Source organism: Vombatus ursinus, unplaced genomic scaffold (assembly GCF_900497805.2).
Source record: "Vombatus ursinus unplaced genomic scaffold, bare-nosed wombat genome assembly UNPS02014792.1, whole genome shotgun sequence".
Classification (NCBI taxonomy): domain Eukaryota; kingdom Metazoa; phylum Chordata; class Mammalia; order Diprotodontia; family Vombatidae; genus Vombatus; species Vombatus ursinus.
The window spans coordinates 16,955,502-16,971,089 of NW_020954570.1; the positions used below are offsets into that span (position 1 = coordinate 16,955,502).

Genomic DNA, 15,588 nt, shown 5'->3' on the forward strand with positions numbered 1-15,588 from the left:
TGTGATTTGTCCCATGTTGATGCATCTAGTAAATAGCAAGAATTCAGCTCAAGTCTTCTGATTAAAAATTCAACTCTTTTTTTTTCATTATGCTATGCTACCTATAATAGTGCACATCACAACTCATAATCATTATGATCCTCATGAAGATATAATTTTTCTCTTCTAGAAATAGATATGTGAAATTTAGATACAAAATATGTATTATTTTCTTGCATATACTATGCAATCTCACCTAAGGCTTTGCAAAGTAAAATTCTTTTCTGTGGTACATGTTCTTTCATGGAGCCCCTTGGAGAAAATAAAATGTAATACATAGTGGCATTACTTATGATATTGAAAAGTTTCTTGGTAACGGACTTTTTCTATAATTGCTTTGAGGAAATTGTGGAGAAACTTATTTAATTGCTACAGGAAATAATAAAGGATTTTTATGAACTGTTGCCATAATGAGTTTGTTCAAATTGCAAAGTTTGGTGACTCGTATCCTAAAGTAGAATACCAAACCTCTAAGTATATCCAAAGTGCCTACCTATATCATGAGCTTTTATTTCTAAAGCCTCTTCTCCTTATGAGTAATGAAACTAAGACCAGAAAATTCATGGTTTCTGCAGTGATAATTTTTTTTTATTCTCAGCCTGTGTTCTCAACTATCTTCCATAAAAAAAGGCTACATCTACCCAGCACACTTATACATAGTCATAACATCTTAGAGTTAAAAAGGTACCTTAAAGAATATGTAGTCTAAGAGGCGGAGCCAAGATGGCAGAGGGAAACCAGTGACTTGTTTGAGCTCTCCACCAAACCCCTACAAATACCTATAAAAAATGGCTCTAAATAAATACTAAAGCAGCAGAACCCACAAAAAGACAGAGTGAAACAAATTTCCAGCCAAAGACAGCCTAGATGGTTGATCGGAAAGTTATATCTCTCCAGGGAAAGGAGCGCAGTGCAGCGTGGGCGCTCAGGCCACAGCGACCCTGGAGCAGGCCTCAGAGGACTGAATCATGGACATCTGTGGTGGTTTCCAGACTTCTCAACCCATGAATGCCAAAGACAATTTGGAAGGTCAGTGGAAAAGTCTGTGACTGGGATGAGAGAAGGAACTAGGTCTCAGCCCCCCTCCCCCGGGCCGTGGCTATTTCCTGAGCTTCTGGCCCACAGACTGAGGGGGAGTCTAGTGGCTGATCAGAGGGGGAGTGAAGGGATCTTTTTGCCAGTGCTGAGGCAGGAATCTCTTACTTTACAGGTGCTTGGATCTGGGTTGCAGTTCTGAGGGGTGGTCCTGGGGCAAGGAGGAGCGTACCATGGTGGAGCGTGTTGTGGTGGTGGAGAGGAAACACCTCTCCCCTTATCATAGCACCTTTGAAGAACTGACACTTTCAGGTCCCTAAAAATATCTCTGAAAACAGCTCTACATAAGGGCAACTTAATTCTATAATGAAGAATTTTGGAAAAAATAAACATTGTAGTTGAACAATGATCTGGTCCCAGAATTGAATAGGAAGAGGAAAGCAGGCCAGATTGTCTTCAGGAAATTACATAATCTTATTGGTAATATCAATCTTCTCTCTGAAAACAAAGCTTGTTCTTTCAAAAATATCCTTCTGCAAGTCATGGAGCACCAAAATCTCTGAAGAATTAAAACTGTGAGTCATCCAAAAGGCAATGGAGGGGCTGTGAGTAGTGTGAAATATACTCTAATGAAGAATGATACATCAAAAGTGAGATAAAAGTTGGCATCATAAAAAAAAAGTATGATCAAAAGAAGTGGGCCAATCATGTAGTGTTCAGAAGGAATAGCCAAAGAACAATCTTAATGTTCTATTGATATGATGTAATGTCAAGAGATTTAGAGGAACATAGAGAGATCTAGACCTGAAAACATTGTGAACCCTCTGTGGGAAATAGTTTCATAAGATGTGAAAATAGAGATGGATTATGATTTACACGATTGGAATGAAGAATCCACAAAAATGAGGGCACAAATCCTTTGAAATACTGATTGGTAGCCATTGATGTCCTCTCAGTCACCTTTATTGACCCCTTCTACCATCTGAAAATTTTTCTAATCATTTGGCATCCTTCTCTTTTTCATACATCTTCAAAATCAATTCCTCAATGCTCATGAAATTGTGTAGCCTCCAGCATAGATTTCTTCTATGTGTATTCATTGAATCCAGGTATCATTCATTATCTTAGGTGCCATATTGTTTTCATCGTATTACATACTGAGATTTTTCAGTGCAAATACAGCAGTTCTTCGCCATGGATAATAGAAATGGATACACGTAAACCTGGCAGTTTTCTTCTCTTTCTTTTTTTTTTTTGTCTCATTATTGTTATCCTCCAAATTTCTTCAATAAGTGTTCTAAGGATAAACCTAGCTTAGTTGAATCTCACTCCAAGTTTTATACAGACTGATTATACTTCCCTACTTTTCTTGCCTACTATGGAGGAATATTACTCATAATCTTTCTCCATCCTCATGTATATTATTTTTGGTAATGAGTTTATAATTTCATTGCTATGATTCAGTGTCTTTCAGACAAATAGAACAAACATTTTCTGATTGAGGCTCTTTCTGCTATTTTTTGGACTTTGATTTTAGTTACTGCTTTGTACAGGTTAGAGTTTAATAGAGAATATATGTAGGTTATGTTGATTTTTGTCCTTTATCTATTTTTCCTGTTTTATCATAAACAGCTTATTTATTTAGGCCAAGTTAAAGTTGACATGATTGCCAGCAGTGACATTTCATTTTTGTTCTTTTTCCTAGCTTGGTGTTGATTTTGAATTTTACTCTAATTAATTGATGGCATAATTGCACACTGACAGCTGAATCATAAATGATTTATACACTCATAACAAATAATTTCTTGTCTGAGTAAAACATAAACAATTCTTTTCTTTTGGTGATATTGTCTGATGCTTGCCATATCCAGTAGCTTATGATTTTCTTTCTCAATAATATATTCATGTTATAGATTCAGGATGCTTCTATAAAGTATGCAAACTTTGGCCTTTTTCAGTTCTTGACCATGAACAATATTTTACAACATATTTTCTACCGTCTTGTTCTATTGCCATCTTTACATTGAAATGCTAGTTATTATTGTATATTTTTATTTGTTTTGTATGACCTTATCAAGTTCTTTAAAGTACATCTCTACCTCTTCATCATTTATGAAAGATTCTAGTACATAAGCTACAATTATTTTTATGGTGAAATCTTTGTTGACTGCCATTTTGCCGACTGACAAGTGTAATTACCAAATATCTTTGAACTGTTTCTTTTAGTTTTTGGGTTAAATCAACTTTATTTAATCCATTAGCTGCTACTTAAAGGAGAACCGTCCATCTCTTATGCTATAATTTCCTTAAGTCTTTTGGTTTTATTTATTATGGGAATTTCAATAATGATAAGATTCAATTTTTCCAATAATATGTCAATTCATTTTCCACTAGATTAAGATCTCGTATTTAGCTATTAAGCATAATAGATACTAAGTCAATCTTTACATACTAGCCTATGTAATTTGTAGGAACCTGCATACTTTTCTCTACTGTTCCACCATCATCACTGAAGAAATATAGAGACATAGGCCTAAACTCCATTTGTTTGTGCATGTGTGTGTTTTCTTATTAGCATTTTCATTTCACGATTTACCATGGTAAACTAATTTATTATGTAGCTTCTGATCTACTTGTGATGACTATCTGTGTATTTAGTTTAGTTGGTCCTCAAACATCAGACTCAATTTCAGTGGGATCATACTTGAAGATTTTCTATTATGTTGAACCTGAAATGGCTTCCACTCTTTTGGCTTAGCTTTTGACAACTCAATGTCACTCCAAGGCCACTAGAGATGTTGCAGTAGTACTTTCAGTCCCAATACCCAGAAAACTCATAAATGACTTTATAATTAGAAACTTATCAGTTTCTACAGTGAAGATGTGGGTGATAGCAAAATCTGTGATTTTTTAAATGTTTCCTTAGCATCTAGATTTCCCAATATTACAAGAAATTGCAAATTCAATTTGAGTTTTATAGAAATAATAGGAAAAAAATAATCACTTCCTAACACATATTTGACCTATATTTACTAAAATAATAGGGACTAACTAATAAAATAACTTGACATGTCTATTAACATAGGTATAGCTGGTTAGAAATCAAGAGAATTCCTCCTGGTACCAATAAGGAGTTACTGGGGAGGAATAAGCCCTCTGCCTCTTGTTTTAATTTATTAAGAAGTATGTATTTTCAATCACCATCCTTTTTATTCCTACTGCTAGAGAGAGGGAGCATGTTAATGATTCAGCCATTCTTAGAACCATTGCAATTTGAGCCTTTGGCACCAAGTGGGAGTAAGAGTAGACAGAACCTGTCCTCCACCCTATGTACCTATTAAAATGGCTTAATTATGAAAGTGATTTTGCAAGATTCTTATCCTTTTTCCTTGTGCTTTTCCTAGCTGCCTTGTTTCACATTTCAGATTCCATTAGTTTGTAAAATTATAAATGTCACTACTCATTTCTTCCAAGCAAAGATGAATAGATTTAGCATTGTCCAGTGGTCAAAAAAAATTTTCAACTTTGTCTAGGAACTATTAAGGCATAACTCTTTTTTTTTTTGGAGTTGCCTAGTAAGCTGATATTATTTCATTGATTACAGCTTGGAATATCTCATAGAATGATAGAATTAAATCAGTAGAATCTAAATAGAGCACATCTAGTCCATTCTCCTAATTTTACAGACGAAAAAAACTGAGGCCTGAAGGGCTTGAGTGACTTGCCCCAATGTTACACAGATAATGACAGAGATGGTGTTTGAACCCAATTCCTACATGGGAAAAAGAAAGATTACATTTCCAATCCCACTGTATTAATTCTCAATTCTCCATATGAGCTGCAAAAGCAATTTTTAATCACTTCTTAAAGATTGGACAATGATGATACTCTCTGCTTCCATGATTTTCTATTCTCTTTCATATATTCAAAAGCTCATAGAATGCTAGAGCTAGAGGGAACCATACCCTAGAAATCACCTACTTTACCCTCATTATTTTACAGAATCAAAGATTTGATAAGAATTTATTAATTTATTAAGATTTTATGATAATTTATGAAATTTATTATTTAATAAGAATATTTGCCTACATACTAAGCATTGCCTTAGGTATTGGAGATAATAAAGGCAAAAAAAGAAGCAATCACTGCCCCCAAGAAGTTTACAGTCTAGTGGGAGAAATACCATGGGCCCAAACTAGGACTTAAATCAAGGTACCATGAATCTTAGGATGAGGAAATTTAGAGGAAGAGTGTCATGTCTAAAGCTGTACAATTTATAAGATTTAAAAGCTGTATTTCAAAGCCAAATCTGTTAATAATGGTGCAATTACAATGCTTTTTTCAAATGCACTATTCAAAATATTGGGAAATAACAAAACTGACATCAATAAGTGATTTCATTTGAGCCTTATAACAAAGTTAAGCTGTATTATTACAGGTCCTATTCATCCCGTTTCACAAAGAGGAAATTGAAGCTAACAACACAGTACTGGTAAGTGACAGAGGCTGGACTTGATTCTATATCTATCCTAACTCCAGGTCTAACAGTCTATTTACTAGCTTACACTGCCTTCTCATTAGTCAGAGTATTTTATTGTTAGTTGAAAATTGTGATCTAAAGCAGAAATAAGCAAATATTTGTAATTCAACTTGGAATTAAGCAAGAAAAATAACTAGGTTATTCATAACCTATAACTGGTAATACCACTTCTTGGCACATAACCCAAAGAGGTCAAATATATATGGAAAAAGTCATCTCCCAAAGCTAAATCGGTAGTTTCTTGTAGAATCTATGTTATTGGCAGCTGCTTGGCTTTTCAGTACATAAACCATGAACTATATTCTGTTGTGTGGAGATTTTAAAGGATCATAATCTAGATTTGCAAGAGTTCTGGGATCTTCCTGACTCAGGCTAGTACCAAGATAGTTCAAGTTTCATAATGAAACGAAATTAGATGCCTGTATCACCAATCAGCAAAAACATTTATTTAGGTATAGCGAGAGAAGTCCGTTCAACAAAGACAGACATTGAGAACCCCTTGAGTTGATTCAGCTGAGTAAATCTCCCATCATGTTTCACTAGCCAAGCAACGAGTCATCCTCAACCCCAGGCCTCCCTCCATATTCCCACTTTTTCATCATTGCTTTTCTTTCATCTCTTCCTCCTCATTTCTTCTTTGTACAAAGATGATGAGGAAGTGATGACAACAGTCTGAGTTCTTGGTCTCTGGAGTGTCCAGAAATGTCTCAATACCTTTTAAGTATAACCTGAGTTCTAAAGCCATTGGGACTCTTTCTTCATTGATTGTGATCAATGCCTTTGCCTATGTGAGGGGCAGGATGGAGTTGTCAAGATTGTGAAAGAGAAGAGGGCTTCCATCTTTTCAATCTCTTAAAGCTCTTGAGCCCCTACAGATCTCTCAAGTTTTAGGCTTTGCAGTCGCTTCAAGTTCTTTTAGCTTCCAGCTTTGAAAGAGAAGAGGCATGAAGACAATGCTATTTGAGGTTACAAAAGTGAAAATAAGACTCTGGGAAGAAAATGACATGAGAGGAGCTCCCAATCTTGATCATGTCCTTCCACTCAACTTGTTAAACTAGAGACTTCAGGAAATTTCCCGTTGCATGAAATTTGGGGCTCTCTTTCAATTCAGTTGATTGATCTCAATTCCAGTGGTACAGCTCTTTCACTATGTATTGTCTGGCATGCATCATTTTATGTACACCTTTTCAGATTTCTGTTTTGCTTCCATTTGGATAAATGGGTTTATTTCCTATTTTCTATGTGTGCTCATTGTGGAACTAGTATTTGGTGAAAAAGCCTTGGCTATAAAGTTTGAGACCTCCTTCTCCCCCAAAAAACAAGCAAACACTGGTCAGATTAGCTTGAACCTGAAAAGTGCATCATCTAGATTAATAATATTTGAGGGAGTAGATAGATACAATTTTAGCCTGCTACCACTCTCTCTGTGGAAAGCAGAGTAGGCAAGCTTCTGCTCCAACCTCCTGCTTCCCCTTCCTAGCAAGAAATAAAGTCTGTTTTGGAGAAGGGTAGAAGGAAAAGAGACTAGACATGTCTATTATGCCTCCCTTCAAAACACATAATGACACCAAACTTGCCTAACTTGCTTATGATAGAAGGCCAAAATATTGCTTTTACAAAAACATGACTTTACTTGATCACCATTCAAATATTTTTTTTAATCCTGTGGAAGTTTTAGAATTATGATTAAGGAAAATCCCCACACACAGTTCAAGAAACACTACCAACAAATAGATGACATTTAGCTTTGAAGTAACTCCCAGGTGGAATTGTACTTACATCTCAGACAACTATTTGTACAGTGGCATTGCATTCCTCTTCCAAAACTCTCTTTTCCTGCTGCTTATGTTGGTGGTTAATGACTTCCTAGATGGTAGATAGATATTTATAACTATGAAATATATGCATAACACCAGAAATGAGCAGAAGCCTCTCATTCATAACAGTGAGTCTTCTAGATAGCCACACAGAGTAAATTAAATTTGAGGTTGATCTTTAATTAGGTGGATGTTATTGTTTATTCTGACACACAATATTAAATGTTTTCCCATTTGGAAACATTTTAGTTCTTATTAAATATTCTAGGAAGTAAGCAGTGTTTCTTTCACAATGAACCCTTAGATGTTTTCTAAATAATATTTTACTGCATTTGCATAATTGTATGTTTTAAAACTAGTTATAAAAATATTGTGCCAAAAGTACTTTGACAGAAAGACTCTACATTCATATATGAGCATGAGAGCATGCAAATACATGTGAGTATTGTTCTTAAGCAAGCGGTAGGGAAGTGAGTAAAGTGCTAGTCTCAGAGCTCAGAAGACCTAGATTCAAATCTTTCTTCAGGTATGTACTGGGTGTGTGACCCTAGACAGTTACAATCTTTTTGAGCCTTGGTTTCCTCATCAATAAAGGAATATTAACAACTCATTTTCAGGTTTGGTATGAGGATCACGTATATTTAAAGCACTTTGGGAATCTTAAAATGTCATACAAATTTCAGTGACTGTTATTATAATCATCATCATTTTCATTAAAGAACAAAATAGCCTTGGGGAATTAACAGTTTTCAAGAAAAGCATATATTCATCATTTTGGGCTTCCACATTATCCATGGTACACATGTAGCTCATAACACTCCTGAGTGCTGGCTGAATCAGATTACAATGTCCTTGGGAAATAATAAATTTTTTAAAATATGAGAAAACATAGATAAAATTGTCAATATGTGGCCCATAGGGATCCCAATATATGGTTTACTGACCCCCTTTTTTATTTGAGATTGACATCATTGATCTAAGAATAGTAAAAATACAGACTCTCTCAAAAATATTCATTTTAAAGAGAGAAATGAAGGAAATAGTGATTATAATTTATTAGTTGATTGATTTGAGTTCCTCTCTATTATTAATGCCTAACGGGAAGCTATTTTCCATTCCAATTAGGGTGTTTGTCACTCACATTTATGGCCCCAGATTTGATATCATCATTTAGAACCAATCATTTGTAATCCAGTACAAGGAATGTACAGACCTCTAAGACTCATTAAAAATCTTATGCTCACAAATTATCTTTAATAGTCAAAATGGTGGGACTATGGGTTGGTAGGTCATAAGGACTTAATAGGAATACTTAGAAATCTTATGTTTCAGTTTTACCAATCAAAATAACAATCATTTAGTAACCAAACCAGGAAATGAAATAAATAGTCCAGTCACAACATGATGTATTCCAAAGATACATGACTAATTTGCCATTTCCTTCTCAGTTCATTTTGCAGATGAGAAAACTGAGGCAAACAGGGTTAAGTGACCTTTCCTGGGTCACACAGCTAGTAAATATCTAAGACCAGATGTAAACTCTTGTCTTATAGACTCCAGGCCAGCTATTCTTACCTACTGGGCAGGCTAGCTGCCCCATTCCTTACTAATGATTATAACATTGCATGACTTTATTCTTGTGAGATTCTTGTGAAATATTAAGAGAATTGAGACAAACATGGTTTGGTAGGCTAACTCCTATAAGTATTTTTCTGCATCTTCTACATCGCATCTATATAAAGCATGAGTGTGATTGATCGAATCCTTTCCTGCAGTTAGGTGAAAATTATCTTTTCTATGCTAGCTTTGTAATACCATTTATTTAAAAAATAATTTGGCTTTTGACAAACTGCATAGATACCAAAAAAATGGAAAAAAAAGCATTTCCTTTCTAGTTAAAAAGATAAAATATAGATGCAGGAAAATTTGGAAAATAATGCACAGCATTATATTAAGTGACAAGTATTCCTATATTCCTACAGCTAGGAAATGCCATGGGAGTTTAGAGAAGGATAAATCAAGGCTACTTGTATCTGTAAGATTTTTCATAAAATGAAAAGAAGAATTGACCAGACTTTATCTTTTGCTTCTTACATTTAGTAGCAGATGTGTCTCTAAATGAATGATATGTTTTTGTTGTTCTTGTTGTTCTTGTTATTAGTATGGAGGGGGAGTAAGTTGGTGACCAAAAAGGAAAAGAGAGGAAAAATTCCAGATATAAAATGAATTAATTCATTGCAACAATACATATTTACCGAGGCTTCAGGAGCTATAGAAACAGCAGGTGATATAAGTCACAGGTTTAGAGTAAACTTAAAATGATCCAGTTCATCTACCATCATTTTATAGATCAGTAATCTGAAGCCCAGTGAAATTAAGTGGCTTTTGTTGAGGTCATATATGTCATTTCAGGTCAAAATTTTACCCAGATTCTCTCATTTTCAGAATCAGCGTTCCTTTTATGACACTATCAGATCAGCATTTTGAGGTTGGCCCCAACTGACTGTCTGAACAGGCTCCTATGGTGTCAAATAAGCTAATGGAAATGCAGCACCAAAGATAGCTCCGTATGTATTTTTTTAAATACCAAACAGTCCCTACATCTGAATTTGCTAAGGATACTCCCTCAGTTTCTTGGTTTAAAATGATTTTAGGGCAGTGATTAGTAATGGAGCCTGGTAGTGTGTGTTACCTTTGATCCCAGATATACACTTTAGGATGCTGAAACTGTAATTGGTTGAGGATATGAAAAGAAGTAGAAAAAGAAGAGAGAGATGAAATCTTATTCATCATATGATTTTGCGTATTTATAATACCTGTTCTTATGACCTTGGCTGTATTTTTGAAACATTCATCTATACATTTCCTGAAGCCTAGGGACTATTACTCCACAGTGACATGTATAACTATAGATTGGCTAAAGTTTTAAGGCTCAGTGAATACAATGTTACCAAAAAGCACAAGGGTGCCATTAAGTTTTTTCATGTTTTAAATTTCTGACAACTCAACTCTCCAGAGCCAGTCTACAAATTCTAAAGCACATTCAGCACAATACACAGGTTGATATTCACTCAGGGCTTCTCTCCAAACCCCATCCCTTCAATACTTTACATATCAGAGTATCTTGAATTTGTAAGATGGACCACAGCAGACAGCTGCCAGCATCTATAATAGGCCTTAACATAATGGGAGAAGTCAATGTGATTGAAGTAGTATAGGAAACATTCATAAGAGAGTTAGGAATTGAGTTGGATCTTATAATGTGATAAGGATTCATGAAGTGGAGAGAAAAGATATTCTAGGTGGAGAGAACAGTCCAAAAACAAAAATGGAGCTAAGAATGTTTGAGGTATACTAAGTGGACCAACACATATTCAAAAGTAGCAGTAGACAGCTTTAAAAAAGCAGGTCAAGGCTAGCTTGTGAATAGCTGTGAATGTTAGCCTAATGATTCTAGGCTTCTGGAGGCTTTTAAGTAGGGGACTGAGCTCATAAAAGTGATGTTTAAGAATATTAGAATAATTTTGTTTTGGCATCACCTATACTAAAATTGCCATGATACAGAGAAGATTACCATAACCCCTGTGCAAGAATGACACACAAATTCATACAATTTTCCATATTTGGGGGACATAAAATGAATAATTTTTATGTCGTTAAATTTAAAAAAAAGTTTTACACAAAATTAAAATTAAAGGAAACTGGGGAAAAATTATAGGAAATTTATCTTATGAAAGTTCCATTTCTCAAATATATAAGGAACTGAGTTAAATTTATAAAAATAAAACCCATCCCCCAATTGACAAATTGCCAAAGGATATGAGCAGACAATTTAGAGAGAAAAAAAGAAATCAAAGTTATCTAAACACATGTGAAAAAAATACTCTAAATCACAAATAATTAGAGAAATGCAAATTAAGACAACTCTAAGATACCACCTCACACTTATTTGATTGGTTAACATGACAGAAAAGGAAAATGACAAATACTGGAGAGGATATGGAAAAATAAACACACTAATGCCTTGTTGATGGAGTTGTGAACTGGTCCAACCATTACAGAGAATAATTTGGAACTATGCCCAAAGGGATCTATGAATACCATCTGAACAGCAATACAGCTGTTAGGTCTGTGTCCCAAAGAGATCAAAGAAAAAGCAACACATCTTGTATGTACAAAAAGTATTTATAACAGCTATTTTTGTGGTGGTAATGAGTTGGAATTTGAAGGGATGTCCATCAACTGGAGAATGACTGAACAAGTTATGATATATGATTGTGATGTAACACTATTGTGCTGTAAGAAATTATGAAGGGGGAATTGATTTGAATTGTGTCATATTGTATTGAAGTGTTTTGTTTCTATATTACAAAATTTCCAGATTAGCACCACTCTGTGAGATTTCTTCTGCAACAAGGTAAAATAATTAAGAAGAACCAAGATGTAGTGACCGCTTCTGAAATTGCATAGAGCATTCTACACCTGTAGTCCTCTCAGCCTCTCTCTTTTTTAATGTTTTTGTTTTGGCTAACAGAAATATATTTTCTTATACATTTTCACTTGCTGCTCCTCATACCTGGAATTTTCTCTCTTCTTATCTTGGCCTCCTGGTTTCCCTTGCTTCCTTCATTTTTCTTTTTTTGTGAAGGATTTTTAAAAAATTTTTAACTTCATTAATTTATTTTGATTTATCAACAATCACTTCCAGAAGCTTTTGAGTTTTAAATTTTTCTCCCCCTCCCTCCTCACCTCCTTTCTCAAAATGGCACACAATCTGATATAGGCTATACATATACATTCCTATTCAACATTTTTCATATTAGTGATGTAGTAAGTAAGAATTTGAACCAAGAGGAGGAACCACCACAAACAGGAAACAAAACACAACAGAAGAAAAAAAATACCAAAGAGTATGTTTCAATCTGCATTCAAACTCCATAGTGCTTTTGTTGGGTGCGGATAGGATTTTCCATCATGAGGTCTTTGGAGAGGTCTTAGATCCTTGAATTGCTGAGAAGGGTTAAGTCTGTCAGTATTAGTCATTGCACAATGTGGCTGTTACTGTGTACAATGTTCTCCTGGTTCTGCTCACTTCACTCAGCATCAGACCATACAAGTCTTTCCAAGTTTTTCTGAAGTCTGCCTGTTAATCATTTCTTATAGCACAATAGTATTCCATTACATTCATATACCACAACTTGTTCAGCCATTCCCCAATTGATGGGCATTCCATCAATTTCCAATTCTTTGCCATCACAAAAAGAGCTGCTATGAATATTTTTGTACATGTGGGTCCTTTTTCCCATTTGTATGATTTCTTTGGGATATGGCCCTAGAAGTGATATTTCTGGGTCAAAGGGTAGGCACATTTTATAGCCCTTTGGGCATAGTTCCAAATTGCTCTCCAAAATGGTTGAATCATTTCACAACTCCATCAACAATGCATTGGTGTTCCAATTTTCCCACATCTTCTCCAACATTTATCATTTTCCTGTTCTGTCATGTTGGCCAATCTGATAGGTGTGATGTGGTACCTCAGAGTTCTAATCAATAGTGATTTAGAGCATTTTTTCATATGACTATAGAGAGCTCTAATTTCTTCATCTGAGAACTGCCTGTTCATATGCTTTGACCATTTATCAATTGGAGAATGACATATATTCTTATAAATTTGACTTAATTCTCTATTTATTTTAGAAATGAGGCCATTATCAGAGACACTGGTTGCAAAAAATTCTTTCCCAATTTTCTACTTTTCTTTTAATCTTGTTTGCATTGTCTTTGTTTGTGCAAAAAACTTTTCAATTTAATGTAATCAAAGTTATCCATTTTGCATTTTGTAATGTTCTCTGTCTCCTGTTTGGTCATGAATTCTTCTGTTCTCCATAAATCTGATAAGTAAACTATTCCTTGTTCTCCTAGTTTGCTTATAGTATCAGCCTTTATATCTAAATCATGAAGCGATTTTTATTTTATTTGGTATATGGTGTGAGATTTTGGTCTATGCCTAATTTCTGGCATACTCTTTTCCAGTTTTCCCAGTAGTTTTTGTCAGAGAGTGAGTTCTTGTCCCAGAAGCTGGGGTCTTTGGGTTTATCAAAAAATATATTAGTATAGTCATTGACTACTGTTTCTTGCATACTTAACCTATTCCACTGATCCACCACTCTACTTCTTAGCTAGCACCAAGCAGTTTTGATGATTGCTGCTTTATAATACAATTAAAGATCTGGAATGTCTAGGCCACCTTACCCTGCATTTCTTTTCATTAGTTCCCTTGATATTCTGGAACTTTTGTTCTTCCAAATGAATCTTGCTATTATTTTTTCTAACTCCATAAAATTATTTTTAGTAGTTTGATTGGTATAGCACTGAATAAGTAAATTAGCTTATGCAGAAATGTCATTTTTAATATATTAGCTCAGCTTACCCATGAGCAACTGATGTTTTTCCAGTTATTTAGATCTGACTTTATTTGTGTTTTGTAATTGTGTTCATAGAGTTCCTGGGTTTGTTTTGGCAGGTAGACTCCTAAATATTTTATAATGTCTACAGTAAGTTTAAATGTAATTTCTCTTTCTATCTCTTGCTGTTGGGCTTTGTTGGTAATATATGGAATGACAATGATTTATGTGGGTTTATTTTATAACTTACAACTCTAATAAAGTTGTTTATTATTTCAAGTAGTTTTTTACTTGATTCTCTAGGATTCTCTAAGTATATCATCATATCATCTGCAAAGAGTGATATAGCTTTGTTTTTTCTTTGCCTATTCTAATACCTTCAATTTATTTTTCTTCTCTTATTTCTAAAGCTAAAGTTTCCAGTATGATATTGAACAACAGTGGTGATAATGGACATCCTTGTTTCACCCCCAATCTTATTGGAAATACTTCTAGCTTGTCCCCATTACATATGATGTTTGCTGAAGGTTTTAGGTAGATGCTATTTATTATTTTAGCTTCCTTCATTTCTTGCTAAAATCTTGCCTTCTTCAAGAAGTCTTTCCTGATCCCCTTTATTGCTAGTCCCTTATTTTCTTTATCTCCTATTTGTCATATATCTTATCTTTATGCAGTTGCTTACATGTTGTCTCCCTATTAACTCTGAACTCCTCAAGAGCAGGAACTTGTCATCCTAAGTGCTTAACATAGTTCCTGACATATAGTAAGTACTTAATATAGACTTATTGACTGACTGCAACGGCATAAATGTCAGGAGGAGTGTCATGTATTAAGAATATTAAGTCAGAGGAACTGAATCATAGAATGGGAGAAGGGGAATACAATATAAGAAGAGAAATGAAGGAAAGGGATATGTTGTGGATGACTTTAGTTGCCCAACAAAAGAGCTTGAATTTGGTCCTAGAGGTAATAGAAAATCAATGAAGCTTATTAAGATGACAGGAGACGTGCTAAGGCAAGAACTTAAGGAAAAGAACAGAGTGGAACAGGGAGAGACTTGAGGCGGAAGACCAACTAGTAGGCCATTGCAATAATGTATATTTGTTATAAGGGATTTAGTTGTTTTTTATTTTCTTATTTTTTTCCTCAATGGGTTGGGGAATATAAGAAAATAGATTTCTGCCAAAAAAAAAATTTTAAAAGCATTTAAAAAGAGAGATATTGGGAGGACTACATCTGTGGAATGCTGCATGCACTTTCAGAAGAGGTCACCACACTTTTGTTCTTGCTTAATTGTTTTACTTTGTTGCAGAAGAAATCTCACTGGGTGGTGCTAATCTGGAAATTTTGTATTATGAAACAAAACACTTATACAACACCATACAACACAACACAATATGACACAATGCAACACAACACAATATGACACAATACAAAACAATACAATACAATACAATACAATAGTCCAGGCAAAAAGTTATAAGGTCCTAAATTGGGATAGTCACTATGTCAGCGGTGAGAAGGGGAAAACATGAAAGAGATTTTGGGAATTTGATAATTGGTTGGAAATATGGGAAAAGAGAATGTGTCAACATTAATACCAAGATTTAGAATTTGAGAAAGTGGAAGAATGGTGGTGCTCTGAAAAAAAATAGAAAGAGAGGGATTGGGAAAAAAGGAAAATGAGATCTATTTTAGGTGTGTCTAGTTAAGATGTTTCTGGGACATCTAGCTTGAACTACTAAAAAGGCAT

At 34.6% G+C, this 15,588-nt stretch overlaps 1 non-coding gene across 1 annotated transcript; it reads left to right on the top strand.

Annotated features, from left to right (window-relative positions):
• Positions 1-10,955: 10,955 nt before the first annotated feature.
• On the top strand, positions 10,956-11,058 carry LOC114048368. Its single transcript, XR_003569743.1, has one exon. It is a non-coding gene; the product is annotated as a U6 spliceosomal RNA (small nuclear RNA).
• Positions 11,059-15,588: the final 4,530 nt, after the last annotated feature.